The 16,968-nt window shown below is 36.0% G+C and overlaps 1 protein-coding gene across 4 annotated transcripts in view; it reads right to left on the bottom strand.

Moving 5' to 3' along the window:
* The window catches only part of TENM3 (teneurin transmembrane protein 3), an 869,819-nt gene that overhangs the window by 263,541 nt on the left and 589,310 nt on the right, over positions 1-16,968 (bottom strand). The window lies entirely within an intron of this gene.

The raw sequence follows: 16,968 nt of genomic DNA on the forward strand, positions 1-16,968 counted from the left end.
ATGATATGCCTACAAATATGAGTAATTCTACTGCTATTTAAGTGTATATTTGGGCCCTTACAGAGGTAAAAAAACCATTCTGATTAACACTACTAGGTAAAACACCTTTGCATGTTTTTCTCAGTGAATATGATACACTTTCGCTATCCAAATGCCACAACTTTCACTTCTGCTTTTCTCTACCTGTAGATTCCGTCCATGTCACCAATTTAGAAGCATCCAAAGGATACACTCCATAAACGTGGTACTACATACCCAACAGCTGCACAAATGTTTTGAGATAGAACAGCAGTTCTTATATGCATCCTTTTAAGAATGATAAACACATAACTGCGAAAGGATAAGGGAGACAACACATTTGAGATACACTTCTTAAAACATCAGATGCACAAATGTGCTACTCAGTTTTAGAACAAGCTAATGTCTAGTGAATTTGAACATAGCTAACAAATTCATATAGAATGAAGAAACCTATGTAACTATGGGATACATATAACTCCAATAATGTACCACAGAACCTTTTCTCTCACCCATCAAAGGTTGATATATTCTGATGATAGAGACCAGATGATTTTTTTGAACTATCATGATATAAAAGTCACTTTCAGAAGTGACTTTTCAGTGTAGTTTTCAGCTTTTTTTATTAATTTTTTTTTCTTCACAAAGCCTTAAGAATTTTCCCCTGAAGATCTCTAAAAAGCAAATTTGATCTTGCCAAGCTCAGTTTTCTCAGTTACCCTTGCCAGGGCCCTTAAAAGAAAACTACAGACTGTCAAGTGGACTCAGAAGTCCTGAGGGGTACATTGTAGACGTAGTTGAACCTCATGAGAAAGCCCTAGGCTTTATTACAACTTGTCTTTCAGAAAAGAGAACTGTAAAAACAGAGCTAAAAAAGACCTTACCTAGTGCAAGGGAGTGCTTAAGGAGGAACCCTGTCTAATGTTGTCCTTGTTAGAGCACACAGATGAACACACAAAAAGTGGTGAGCCAGCTGTGGACAGAGTTTACATGGTCACTGTGTACCTGAACTTTCATGAATATCTGTTCTGGTTCATAAGTAAAATTATACCACTGTAAACTTCTCTTCCCCAGACAACAGATTTAAATTTCACTAATAGGAAGGAAGGGGAAGGGAGAGTAAAGGAGGAGAAGAAATCTGAAAGTAACTAATGTGCAAAGTCAACTGTGCCACACAATGTCATTTCTCTTATGCTGCCATATTCAACTCTGTGTAACACCCATGAACAAATACTACAGAGAGCAACAAACCTATGCATTTGTGATGAAATAACCCACTGTATGCCTGCCCATATTGACTATTGAGTGTTTTACCAAGACAGCAGACAGGAAATTCAAGCTAGAGAAATCACAGATTTCTTCAAAAAAGACACACAATACTTGCATGTATACAGGTATTTTATCCTGCACCTCCTCATGAATGCCAGATGTCCTTATTTGGAAAGTGCACTATTTTATTTTCAGGGGAAAATAAAAACCTGTTATTTTCATGGACAGTTATTCTCTGGACTCACCAAAAAGGCTGTTACATATCTTGTCTAATCAAGATACTTACTAGGAAAAACAGTTTGAACATATGTCAATGTGTGCAAGGTGGAGTTCAGGCATTTGAAGTGAAACATAAACTAGCCTATTGCTAGATGACAAAAAACTATAGAAACGTATAGGAGGAAGGAAAAAAGTTCATTTTTTCCCTATCAAATACTGTCACTTTTGACACTGTCATCTGACAGTTGCCTTCATCTCGTTGTACTCTCATTGCCAATACTCCCCACAAGCAGTGCCTCAAAATCATTTGGCTTCAGAATTTCTTATCAAAATAATCTTTCATGAGTACTTGCAAGAACCTTATCTACCCCTCGGTATTTACAAAATTTCAACACCAAAACTGGAGACACTTTTCAGCGAAAAGAGTTACTAGATTTCATATGCATTAAGCTGATGTTTCTGAAGCTGTTAAATACACTATGGGCCCATAATGCTCTCCCTTCAAGGGAATAAATTCATTTGTCTTAGAACACTAACAAATGAACAAGGAACCACTGTACTACCTTGTGAAATAACAGACCCCACTGTGAAAAGAGCAGACTCACTTCTCTTTGGCCAATGGATTGCCTTAATCAGTTTCTAAAAATATGGTCTTGTGCAGCCTAAACCCACTAGTACAGTGCAATTCACAGTCAAAACACCTATTAGATGCTTCTGGTAAAGTATGTTAAGAGTCCTACCTACGCACCATTTAAATACTTTAATATGATAGAGATACCCAACATCTGCGTCCAACACTATGCACTGAGCTGAATCTACAAGTCTAAAGCCTCATGGGCCCCTGGATGCGTTACGGAGAATGTGGTACTCAACATAGCTGTGCACTACTGACAAAAAAATCTGTTAATTTAAAACCCATCTTTCCTAAGCCTCTTAAGAGGAAATATTGTGAGTCTGAACTGCGAGGTATTCCCACATTGATGTGTGTGAGTGAGACACTTCCCATTCTCCTTTCTACTCCAAGTTTAATATTCTTTGTGATAGGAATGCAGTCCTGCACCTTGGAATTGGAAGGCAATCTAACCATTCTCTTTTATGTAAGAAATGCAAAATATCGAACTAGTCATGGATACATCTGCATGCTGGAGAACGTGCTCCACACAAACCTTTTAGAAGCTTTCTCAGGAATAGTTGGGGTCTTTATCAATTGTCTGCTTTGGAATATGGAAAGATTGTTTCTTCTCCCATATGCAAAAGATCTCACGATGAGGAACTCTTCTACTTGCACACTTTTCCCAAGATTTCAGGAAACTGCTACTATACTTGAGTGATTCTCCTTCAAATAATCATAGACAGCTTTGCAGTTGGAAACAGTATCTCTTCTCCCAGTGCAAGACTGAGCACAGGTGTTCTGGAGCTAGTGATAATGCAAATACAAGGACAGTTTGCTACCACCCCTTACTAAAAAAAAAAATCCAAGTTGCCTTTAGAGCTTTAAACCAGAGAAATTGAAGAATTTCAGTGCCTGACACTGAATCTCTCTATCAGATCACAGAGCTGTTTTTATGGCTTTAACTCTCAAATTTATTAATTGCCATTTAATGTTGCAATAATGAATTCAGCTTGTGGCAACATATGTTCAAGTTGGACTTTACCTGGGTAAAGATATTTCTAGTTAATATTAGCTCTTTTAAAATAGATGGTGACAAACTAGATGTTACAGTGACTGAAGATGTGTTATGCCCAAAGGAGTAAGATTCAGGAAATAAGACCAGCAAATACAAATATGAAGTATAATTGAGTGACAAAACCAAGTATCAATATGACCCCATGGTTCAAACAGAGATCTACAAATAGTAGACTTCAAGGCCACTCTGACAAAGAAGTATCAGATGTGTCAGAAAAAACTATTTAGAAGTTTTTAGCATTACATAAAACATGCTATGCAAAGATCAACCCTGTATCAGTAACTTAGAATTGAAGGCTTCTGGCCTAGGTAAAGCCTGTGTTCTGGTTTGAAGATTGTAACATATGAATGAAAAGACCTCCATGGGCAGAAATCAAAAGTATTTTTACTTCAGTTATGGAACCCAAGTAATATGTACAACATTAAATCTGTGTGGTTGTAAAATCTGATGGCAGTCTCTTACAGAAAACACAGCAATCTTGTCCTATGGGAAAAATAATAAAATACAATGATGTTGAACATTTATAAATGACCTTTTCATTCATAAAAATCTAAGAGACTCAAAGGAATCTTGCAATAAAGTTGCATATGAGTTTATCTATAATCCATCATGGGGAAAAAAAACCCAAACTAAAACTCCTCAAGCTGGGAGAGTATTTTACTAATCTGTTCCAAGCCCAGTGGAGCAGAAGCCCTGCATGCTCTAGCTGTAATATTTTGCTCCATCAGAACAGCAAGTTGCCTGTCATGGGTCACATATATTGCTTATCAACAGAGAAGTGTTGGTTCACATTTATATATATATATATATATATATATATATATATATATATATATATATATATCAAAAGTCAAATCTCCAGGCCAGTGATACTTTTCACCTCCAAAAGTGCACCGTGAGTTGTGTGTCCATCTAACAGGCAAAAATGAAACAAAAAAATATAAGGCTAGTGAGTATGTGATAATGAGGTTATTAATTTTACAGTGCTAAAAAAGAATCTAGAAAAAGGAAATGAACATATTAAATCTCTTTGTAAGCAGAAAAATCAACCTTTAAGTCAAAATGGGTTTTTAAAACAAGGAAAACCATTCTATCATCCTGTAGATTTACGAATGTAACATGCTGTTTTTCTCATCTTTGCTATTTCATCTTCAAGCCCAGGAGGAACATTTTCACCAATTAAAAAAAAAGAGAATTTCATTATAATTTGTGGTGTATACACCATGACACCTATGCAGCAATTTATCTGCAATCTATGTTACAGGGAAGTATGTACTTAGGGAGCACATGTAGCTATCTAAGAATGTACTCATATGGGATTTAATTGTATCAGAAGGCATTAAAAAAAATATTTCAAACACCAAGGAGAAATTTGTATTTTGAATCTGAATTATTACATATCCTGCAGATAATTTGTATGTGTAATTCTCCATGAGATCAAAAGCAATCTGCCATGATGATAGGAGGATAGTAGAAAAGAGAATCTACAGCACAAATACCGAAACAGACTGTTGATCCACATAAAGGACCTTTTGCTCATATTTCATTTTAACTTTGATGGTATTATGATGTGAACAGCAGCCAAATTAATTAAAATATCCATTTGGTACAAGCAAGGATTTTGGCTAAAGAAAAAAAGCCCTAATAATGTAGGTATGTTTTAATTCTATGTTCAAGACTATTAGTGATTCTAGTAGCAAGTCTTTAAATATAATCACTTACTTTTCACAAAATTCAAAGGAAACAGGTTGCCAATGTTTCACAACTAAGACAACTATTCATATAAAAGTTACTTTTTTCAAATATACATATGGCCAGCCTTAGGGCATTTCACATACACCATTTTCCAGTAAAAACCATTGCTAAGTAAGTTTTCACTATACCAGCACTAGAAATAAACAAACATATTACCAGTTTAAAACAAACTGTAAAATGTGATGTATACAGCAAACACATTTCACTGGTATCAGGACAAAATGTTGACTATCCATAAGCTTCAACTCAATCAGTTCAATGGATATTTGAACTCCAAATGTACTAAAGCGGTCAGTTTAAAGAATCACTTACATGAAGAAATTGCAAAGAAAGCAACAGTCTTGTTAGCTAGCCTGAATATTTACAGACAATAGCAAAAAAACAGTGGTTGTATATACTTAGTAACCATACCTAGATGAAGTTTTGCCAGTCAGACAACCAGAACTCATGCATCTTAATATTTATATAAGTCCAACAAGATAAAACCCACTAATTTAAGAACCTGACCTGGCCTAGCATATGTTTTTCATACTTAAGACCACAACCTAAATTAATAGTTGACAATAAACCTTGGAAAATTTGTCCTAATATCCCTAGTCAGCTAGTATCACCAAGCTAATTTCTTTTACAAGAGAGAACTTCTGTTTTGAAAAGTGCGCCAGGGGTATGCTTCACTTACACACAGACTGAATCACGACCAAGCAAATGAGAGGAACCTTCTTATACCATTTATATGGCACAAGAATGATTCTTTGTGACGATTTCATTCTGAGAGTGCTTTAAAACAGATCTCTGACTTGCAAGAAATGTGCTCTGACAGACTACCAGACTGAACATCTTTGGGCAGGTCTCTGTTAGCCTTCTCCATTAGAACTGTTCTTCCTTGCCTAGAAAACTTTTAGTTGCATGTGGCACTTGTAGCAGACTCCTCTGTATTTCGAATGGCTGCCAGAAGTACTGACACTCCAGCAGTCTCAAATGTTTCTCATGAGATGAGGGTTCAAATAATCGTGTGAAGAGAAGGGTTTAATACATACATGTACTAGATATATGTATGTATGTGTAAATAACCTAATAATCTGTAGTAATTTTTGAGGGATGCCAAAAGACAAAATTACAGAGGGCATTTCCTTCTAATTTTGCAAGAAAGTGTAGACATGCTTGGAGCACTCAGATCCAAAGGAAAAATTCCTTTATTATGAATGTAAATGTTCAGGTGTCACCTTACAGCCCCGGGGCACAAGTTCCTTCATGGATATTACTTCTGCAGCACCTTCTTCTTTTGCACTTGCTTGGCCACATGAGTGATGCCACAAAATGGCTCAACCTTTTGTGAATATCAGTGTAAGACATCTGCACAGTCAATGTAATTAATACACCATTAGGAAGTGTATCCACAAGTCAGATGCAGGACTGAAACTGGATCTCACTTTTGTCTGAACTCATATGTAACACATATTTAATCACTGAATACAACTTGAAAAAGCAAAAGTATCTCTGGATACACTCCTCACATGCTGAAGTTAATAATGTGCTTTTCAAATCCAGAGGCTCTCTCCTAACTTGCAGACAGATTTAACAAAAATATCCCATAACGTACAAAATATGCCAATTTTGAAGCCTTATAGAAAACAGCTTTAAAAGTAGAAACAGTAGAACTCCCTGTAGCCGATTTGTACTACAATCATAATGCTGGTTAGAAAACCTGCAAATGCACCTACCTTCAACAGCTGTGCTGCTTTTCACATTCTGTAATATTCTTTGAAAACACAGAAGGTGTTTATGCAATTTGTGCCTGTGACAATCATTAAGAGGCAAAATCCTCTTGCTCCTTTCACTGGTGCAGAAAACTGAAAGCCTTGCAAAGCCTGCCCTTGCTCACTAACTGTAAGAGGAGAGGTGTTTGGCAAAGGTCTGCAAGGCATTTTGCTCCTTCCTGTGGGATTTGGAGTAAATTCCTGCAGGGGTGCAAAGAGGAGCCTCTCTGAGGGAAGCCAGATGCACTGAAACATGAAACATGAGGCATTTCTCCAGCTGAAAAGTATAATGGCACAATTATTTCTGTAAACAAGGTGTGTGGTGAACCTGCCGACTATGATCTGGTCTCCGGGGAAGAATCCTCTCTCTTACCCCGTTATTGTTTCTTACAGACCAGCTTTGCATGAGGGGCCATGAATTTCAGTCTAAAATTTTCCTGACTAAGCTTTTAATGGGTTAATTTTAGGTATGTATCTCTCCTGCAGACAGTTCAATTCCACATTCTCCCTCCTAGGATGCTGAGTATATGCCAAGCATTTATCCATTTGTTTCAGAAGTGTCATATCAGGAATAAATCGATGTGTTAAGAATTGCCTGATAATGTTGTTGTGGGATTAATCTTACAGAATAGATAGTCGGCACGACTACCTTTGGCACTCTGTGTGCACATTGTTCCATTTTAAGCATGAAAAGGCTTCTAATGCCAAAGTAGAAGAGCCATATATTGAATGATCTGCCACCATTCAATATTTAATCCTGCAATTGAAGCCACTAAAGGGATACAGAAAAGTAACAAGATGAATGAATTGTGACCTTAAACTTACAAAAAGACAACCCAAACAATTTATCTTTCTGGCCCATAGTGCATCCTGTGGCCGATACTCCTATCACTTCTCTGCAGTTCAGGATCTGTAGATTGATCAATGCCACATTAGCAAAGTACCTGAGAAGACAGCTTAGGAATTCAGACAATCCACTGCATATGTTGTAAGAATATTCTGTGTCAATTTGGCTTATCTCTAGCTGAAAGTAAAGGCTCCTTAATAAAAAAATCAATTCCATTTTCAAAAATGCATTTCTAAACAACAGTGGCAAGGTGACTAGAAATAAAGCTTTTGCTAATCAACAAAACGCAAATAAAATACTCTGAAAATCATGTTAACCCAAATAAACTATCAGACTGATGCAACTATAACATTTGCTAAGAGATTATTTTGCAATTTAATTTTCAAAGTAAATTTATTTCTATTTCCTTGCAAAGGAAAAGAATATCAATATAAGTATATAGTAATACTAAGACTGATGGGATGAAGGCCATTAAGACCTGAGAGGCCACCAACTAAGTAGGTGCAAATCTTTTGCTCATTCCCTGTGTCATAACCAAAGAATTTTTAAAGTTACTTGCTAAGGTTGACATTGTAGTCCTACCTAAACTCATATTAGCAAGTATTCCATTGCAGGATGGTGGGAGACACACATAAAACAATCAACAGTGTGTATCACCTATTTACCTGCTAAGTGTAAATCTCCCAAATCATGAGAAAACATACAGCTATCCTTGACTTCCAACTACATTTCCTGTCCACTTATTTCATGGCACCTAACTGGACTTTGGAAATTAGCATCCCTTCTTAGGGACAATGCTTTTCTTGACTGAGACTATTGCTCTTTATTTATAAGGTGTCAGTAGTATTTATTAGTATGTATAAGACACAAATTCCAACTAGTCACACCAAGGAAACATTCTAAGATCTCTTAACATTAAATTAGTCACAAAAGGCCTGTGGTGTTTGGACTTTACCACAGGTACTCTGCCACAGTCTGTCTGAGTAGATTAACTAAAATAATTTTTAAAACCCCACAACAAATAGATCCTAATCAGGGCTTCTAAACTTGTGCTTTTAAAACTCTGTTTTTCCTCTCATAATACTTCCTGCACATTGAACTAATTAAATTTATCTGACTAAAACTTATGTGGTAGTAGAGTAGATAAGCCAGGAGATCCAAACGTGGCTGCACTTGACTGATTAAGATGAAAACTTTTATTTCTTTTTCATGAGTGTATTTCATTTCTACCCAGTTACAGATCAATGGATCAGAAATGAACAGAATTAAACATGCCTAAATCAAAACAGAATGTTATTAAAAATGACAAAACAAGAACAACTTCTTTGGTTTATAGTATTGTACTACTGCAACATAAATAAGAAGGGACCAAATTATGCCATTCGGTGTATATATTGATCACTCCCACAAGACTAGTATATGTAGACATATACAGGCATAACATATTAGTTATTTTTAATGAGTGTATAAGAGCGTCATTATTGATACTGGTAGTCTGTAGGTGATACAACAAACTGGAGAAAAAATTAGTTTCTTAAAGAAATGTATCATCTATTTTGATAAAATTTTCTCCACAATATCACCTGTCAAAGGAGCTCAGCTAAGTAATATCACAGTAGGAACATGATCTAAAGTCTACAAAATTAATGAAAGTCTACTACTGAATAACCTGAGATTGATTTACAACCCTTACAAAATACATATCAAACATACTTTTTGTTTAATAAGACAGTACTTTTAATACAGCAAAGCTACTGAAACAAACAGTAACTTCAGCCAAAGTAAAGTACTGTCCTTTTTTACATGTGGTGTTTTTTGTTGTTGTTTTTTTTTTCCTTAAATGCATCTACATTTGAGAGTAATCATTGACTATTTCCATCCTTTTTTTTTTCTTGTTTCTTTTTTTTTTTTTTTTTTTTTTTTTTTTTTTTTTTTGTCTGTCCAAGAATTACCCAAGGAAGCTAACTGGTGATCAGCCAGCAGTTTCACCTAGAGTTCAGTCTCTACTGTACATCCATAGTTTTCCATTTGAATTTGGCCTGTTGAGATAAGAAAAAATTTGTAACTGTTGCTTTCTTTATAAAGCTCAAAACAAAAACGTGCCTCAAGTCAAAAATTATTTCAAGTTCACGAAGAATGAGCTCTTTAACCGTGTTACCAAGTTGATATTTGGTTTTGTGGATATGTAGTATGAGACACATGCTTGTAGATGGAATCTCCTCTGAAGTAATGTTTCCTCTAACAGTGTTAGAAATCTATTTTAAAAATGCTGGATTGTAAACTTCATTCACAAAAAAAGGAGGTTGTTAAGTTTTGAAAACAAAGAACAAATAGATTAATGAGTAATGATCTCTTTTACAGTTTTGTGTTTTTGTTTGGGTGTTTGCAAAATCAGTTGTAATTTTGGAAACTGTGGAAACCCACAGAGATATAATCTGAGTTTTTAGAAAAAGAAAAAAGATGAACCTGTTTTGTTTTGAAGATGCACATCTAAACTCTTTATTAATTGTTGTTCAGTAACTTCAATGATGGATATTTTTGCCTTTACAAATAAAATCTCTTCATAGTTGCTAGTGCTACCAATTCCTCCTGGGTCTAAATCAGATCTGCTCTTTCTGGGGAATTCTGTCTCAGCAGCATCAGTAAAACACCACTCTAAACACCTTGGGAAAAGCAGTGAAGAAAGAAGTTTGAATGTTTACTTAAAGCAAGCTACCTAATTTTCCTAATTTACAAGCAAGACTGGGACAGGCAATGCACGATTCACTAATCCAAAGCTCTGTTAACTTTGCAAGACCAAAGGATTTATAAATCAGCATTTTCATTACTAAACTGAACTGTGAGCACATATAAAGCTCCCAACAGAAGAGTCAGAAATGGTCATTTCCTCAGAGCCTCTTTTCACATTAGAGCTACACATCAAACCTCCAGCAGAAAGCTTAAGCCTATTCAGGGAAATCTTGAATGCCTCTCAATGGAAAGACTTGCTTGCTTACTTTATCTAAAGAAAAGAACGTATCATTTCTTACATTAAGAACCAGTTCTGTTGAATGTTGATACCTATCAGGCTTGGTCTACTATTTTTCTGATATGAAAAGCTTTCACAATGCTCTCAGCCTCCACGGAGACTGAATGCTGCTGAACAGATGAAAAATAAATCATGTTATCATACCCTGACGCTCAAACCAGCATAAAGTCTGCAAGTACCCTATAATCATTATCTCAGCTTTTTTTAGTAATGAAGCACTGGTGATTTCACAGAAATAGAAGCAGTAACATAGCATGTGAAAATCTGTATGGCACTGTCCCCCAACTTAGGGATGCAGAGAGAGAGTGACTGCCCCAGCTGGAGTTGGAAAACTCAGGTGTATCAGGATTAACTTCTATCATTTTATTCTACCACATATTTGCAGGTATAAAGATATTCTTTGACTGATTTCCACAAACCCCAAAAGCCCATTTTTTTGTTTCTTCTGTAGGAGAATTATCACCTTGCTTCTCAATATCTATTGGTTAAAGCAGAGTCCTGATAGAAGAAAAGAGAGGAGGCACTGAACATTATTCAAGTTTCTAGTTGGCAATTTCTTTTTCTTTAAATATAGGTATAAATAATGACATCAAACTGTATTTAAAGGCAATCTCTCATGCCTCTATTTCTGGAGGTCTTTACGTTACACATCCAAACAAAAATTTTAGTTGTTTTTTAAAAAACAGCACTACACGGGTTTTCTATCTGACCAGTAAATATTGCAAAGATCCAAATTCACTACTGCAGTCCTCCAGCTTATGAGAATAATACCACTGAAAAGAGTAGTATCAAAGTTCTGTAATTCTGTGTCACAGCTCTTACTCGTAAATATGGAACAGAAAATAGATCTTCTGGTGCTACTGGCATCTTCAGGATGCAACATGCTTCTTTTTCCTCCAGTAATTACTAAGCAGTCAGAATTTGGAAGCGTGTGCATCATGTCCAAGCTGAGAAAGAACAGGTCAGGGGGAATGCTAAACTTGGTTTGGTTTGAGGGATTTTTGTGGCTGTGATATGGCCAATGACTTTTCTGGTCTTTAGCTCTGAGAGAAAGTTGTCTCTGAATTGTCAGTATTATAAATTTTTTTTTCCCCAGTAAATAACATTAGGTATGAAATAGGCAAGAGGCCAGGTCTCTTTCAAATACAGTGTTAAGATCTGATATTCACTTGTTCTGCTGTAAAGTATTCTTCTAGCTTGTTTGCCTTTTTTTGCCATTTTTTCCTATGTCATTTCACAAACATATTCTTCTTTCCATATCATACACAGTTTTTGCTCTGGTCTGTTCCTAATAAAGAAATTTTCTTTATCAAGGTCATAAAAAGTATCATGGTTGTTTATCATGTTCCTCATGACAGTAGCCATCAAACCCAAGCTATTGCTCTTCTGATAAAATGGGATAATGTGTTCGGTTGTTCTACCGATAAAACAGTTATGAAAATGCTTCCACAGGCAATGCAAGTTTGATTTTTAAAATAAACCAACAAGCTAAGTGAGTTTCTGGGCTCTCACTTGTCACTGGAAAACCACTGGCTGCTATAATTTTAAATTAGTCACTTTAGCAACTCATATCTGATGTGCTGAAGTGTGAAAATACGAAATGCAAGGAAAACACAAACAAATAGATGCATACATATGGTAGTTCAATAGAAAGAGAAGCAATGTAGTGCATGTATGTCATGAGAACAGATCACAAAACATCAAGGTGTTTTTGCAGATGCAGGGAGCTGTACTTAATTTTCTATCAGAAGGTGACTGTTTAAAGGTCATTTCCGAAAGCATAAATCAGATTCTTTGGGGATGTATCCTTTAGCTTCATCTAATGTTTCATTGACTGTATAAGCATTAAACTTGGTGAGAATGACAGGCTGTAGTAAGTGGATCCCAGGTGGGCCTTGGGATCTGCAGAGCCAGCTGTTCCCCAGCTCCGATAACTCTTTCAGATTTGCAGATCCTTTTGCATCTGACATGGCATGCCAAGCCTTAGTACTGCCCAGTGCTGATGCTATCAAGGAGAATGGCTTAATAATTTATAAACTGCTACATTTCCTTTGGGCTTTATCTGTGTGATGCTGTTGAGTCACTGCGACGTATAAATAAGTAGAAGTTAACAGATGCACAGTCTTTAGAAAGCCAAAGTTTTTAAACTTTTTTTTTCCTTTCCTTCTACAAGTATCAGCCTTTTTTAATTTCTATCTCAGCATGTATTGTGTACATGTATCATTTCTTTCCCTTCAAGCTCAGGAAACATATTCTTGTCCATCACCTGTGCCTTTGTATAGGCTTCTGCCAAGCTTTTAAATATCCCAAATGCCACCTGCTCCACAAATCTAGAAAAAGATGATGAAGAGGCAGTAGAACTTCTTCAGCATTTTCCAGCTAAGAGGAATAAAATTCTGTCTTCTGGTTCCCCGAATAAATACAGTGAAAACTGCCTAAATATGTCACATTTTGACACTTGCTTCTTTAATCCCTACTGTCCACTTCTGGAAAATCAAAATATAATGCAGCCTTCTCCGTGCATACAGATTTATATTCATTTAAATATCAGCACATGTACGTGTGCAGGAGAAGATCTAAATCAAGCCACAAATCCTCCAGTTTTAAGAAGATGGCTCCAATAACATTTCTTACAATATTTAGTACCTTACATTTTGCAACAGATAGAAAGCAAATCTTTTGGAAATATTCCACTTGTAACTTTGCATGCAGACATTAAAACTCTGGTATTGGTCTTCCAAATTTTACTGAACACTACAACAATTTCATTCCATCACTCATAAAATAGCAAATGCTGCAAATTTCATAAAGAATAAAAAATTACTGTAAGTACACTAAATACCATAGCAAAGTCACATGTTTTAACTCTACATCCCTGAATGCTGAAGAAATGACCAAAGTAATTCCTAAGCTTTAAAATGGCATATGGTAGCATGATATAAACTATTCTTGGAGGGGTGAAAACATACTCATATTTGACTACAGCACAGAGTAGCTGTTGCCCCTATAATATATACTCTGGACTAGGAACAAAAGGCAAATAAATACATTCCTTCCCAAAAAACAAGGAGGATTTAAGAAATAGCCAGTTATAAGAAGAATTACATTGGGTACTATAATTTTTATTAATTTTTTGCTATTTTTCAAGCTTTGGAACAATTACACTTTAAAGACATTTTTGCTGCAAAATACACATGCTCCTTTCAATATCAGTACCACCTGAACCCTTTCTTTGCTCCACAGCTTTCTCAGTTTTGTTGTCAGTGGTGGCTGCTGTGGGGGGAGGATTAGAGTTGGTTTGTTTGGGTTTCCTGCGCTGTGTTAACAACAGAATTATTGAACTCCTTTAATATAATTTCTGAAAATCACATTTCCAAGCAAACTATGGATGAACTTTTTGGCCATATAACAACAAGAAGACAGTTTCCACTGGGGGGGGGGAGGGGGGGAGAAAAAAAAATTATTTCTTTTAAACTGACTTAAAATCTCAATACTCCCAATATGCAACTGAATTTAAGTATAATGCTTTTTAATGCTTCCTCTACAGTCAAAGAAACACACACTTAAAAGCAAATCATCTAAAATCAACTTGGGCATGCACTTATGCCCCAAAATACTTGAACCACATCCTAAATTTTCTCTACATTGATTGTAAAGGTATAGCCTCCCTTTAGACAAATCATTCCTGTGCTAACTTCACCAAATAAGACTGACACTGGCACATAGAGAACTTAGGCTTGTAAAATCCTCCTAGAAGTCAAAGAAATCACTGATTTTTTTGAATTTAAACAAAACAGTATAGCAAGGAAAAAAAGCAGCACAGCTGACATAAATCTAATTACAAAAACATTATTCATTCCAGTTCATTATATACATTTCATCCATCCAGTTCATAAATTCATTACATACATAAAAGACCCCCCAAAAAAATAAAAGGAAGGGTTGTAATCTCCTGAAGAATGCAGAATTGACAGAAACCTGCAGGGAGATGAATCCCCCCTATACTGATACTTCAAGTCAAACAGAGTACATCCATGTGCTTCAGTGCATTTGGAAAGAATTAGTTAGGTATCTTCAATAAAAACACCTATCAGAGGTACTGTGCTAATACAGACAGGACCTCAGGGAGCTAGAAAAGCAGCGTAACTCGGAGAGGCTGTGAGAGGATGAGACATGATATTTTAAAAGAGTGTGAAAAAGCAATGTCAAAAACTGCACCTGGTATCCAACACACATCACCTTTACTGACATCGTCTTAAACCCTAAAACCAAAGAAAACACAGACTACAGTTATACTATCTTATTCCTCAAGAGAAAGAATTGACAAGAGGGGGAAAACAGTGCTGCTTTTATTTTCAAGGCAGTTTCACTAGCACCTTAACAACACTATTTCTTAAGGCAATCAAGAAATGCGCAATATCTATTTGTATGTTTAATAATATATGAAAACGTATGGTTGTAATTCCTTAATATAATGTATTTTCTCAGTAAACCTTTTCCAGCCTTTTCCAGCCTCAAAACGACAAGTAATGAGATGTTTATCCTTTCAGCAGGAAAAATTATTTGTTATAGAAGTGTTTTTAACACATTTTAAAGACAATTTTTAAGATACACTTTCTGTTTCAGAAGCTGAATACCAAGTGCATATTGTGTGCTGAATTTGTAGCAGCTTTAAGTGACACTGAAAAAAGATGAATTCACATAACTGCCAAACTTTACATTTTGAGGTCTTAAATTGGGATTAAGTCATGTCCCTTATGGACATTTGACGTAAATCATATAGCATTGTTCCTGAGGAGCTCAGCTATTCAACCCACCTGCACCTCACTCCTAGTCTGATTTTGTCTGCTCTGCATCTTAGTATTCTCACCCTAAGGGCCAAAAGAGACTCCTTATCCACCTGAAAAGCAAAAAAACACAGCAAACATCTAAATCCCAAACTGATATTTGCACATCCTTGTTATTTCAACAGGAGCTATGCAAGTTCATTTCAAGGATATAGTTAAGAGTCTGAGAATTTCCAGCAATTCCCAGCAGATTTGACATTACATTTCCACCATTTATGGAAGGGGACCAGGTTGGCAAAGAGAGACACTTTAAGCCTCTGACCACTTGCAAATTTTTCTTCTAATTTACATCTGCTGCAAAACCCACAGTGTACACTTCCAACCAAAGCAGTAATTTTCACCCTATGTGTTGTCATCATAAATGACCACACTGTCTAACTTTCAGTCCAATTACTGTCTACCTGTTAGCTATCAAAACCATCTTGCTGCTGAGGAGCTGTAGGAACAGAACTCAAAATCTTCCAGTGATCTTTACTGGTGTTGGTTGTGGGGTTTTTTTTCCAATTGGTGTTAAGTGGATAGATCCCACCTGAAATAGATCATTTCCCATTCTTCATTCAGCCACCACATTTCATCCAAGAAACAGATACTAAAATCTTCACATTAATCTTCACGTGTGCCTTCCACCTGCCTGTGTACTATTTGACAAGCAATTCTTAACTCCTTAGCTGAAAAATACAATACTTTAAACTTTGTATATACTTGCTTTCCCTATAATAAACACCTGGCCCAATCAGTAAACCAGTCTTTACATTTCTGCTCTGCATTTGAAGAGGAGCCATACCACCATCCACCTTGTAGAAACAATGAGGAATAATGACACCTTAAAAAAAATAAAGATGTATGAAGCACTTCAAAACTCACAGCTAAAAGGTATAAAACAGAAAAGCTGTGTTTGTCAATATAAAAATTTGGGAAGGGAATTTATAGGGTAAACAATCTAAAAGATAAAAATCTCATGGGACTTATGCCAGGACTTATACAAGTAACACAACAAGGGGTGAGGAATGGCAATCCAAGGCCAAAGTAGAGGATCATGCTATTTCAAGGGTTTCTCACTTGCTGTAAGACTCTGCTATAGGGTCCTACTCATCAAATGCATCATCCAAAGCATTACAGCACCACAAGATGTTCCAGCACCGTTTTCCTGTAAAGGGGATAAAAAAGCAATGCCAGAAAAACCTTTCTAGGGGAATCAGTCTCCCACTGAAATCATGAGACCTGACAGGTCTGATAAAAGCAGAGTCCTAGTGCTCATACCAAAAGAGACCAGGGGGAAATGAAGGCATTTCCTCACTTTGAACTTCTTGTAAGCTTTCCAGGAGGCATAAGAATGCTATAGAGTTATTATAATGTCTTTTCAGGGCAAATATTCTTCGCATAGTAACATGAAAAAATCAAAAGCAGGCAGATTCTTTATGTTGGAAGAAGAGCTCAGGTACAATTAGAATATAGTGTATAGAATTTCAGGTGCATGTTTTACAGAGAATTATATTGACTGTATTGAAAAGCAAAGTGCAAGTAATTCTTAATGGATTAC

Source organism: Empidonax traillii, unplaced genomic scaffold (genome assembly GCF_003031625.1).
Source record: "Empidonax traillii isolate 1590-97213 ecotype Southwest subspecies unplaced genomic scaffold, ASM303162v1 scaffold60:size2069287, whole genome shotgun sequence".
NCBI classification, from domain to species: domain Eukaryota; kingdom Metazoa; phylum Chordata; class Aves; order Passeriformes; family Tyrannidae; genus Empidonax; species Empidonax traillii.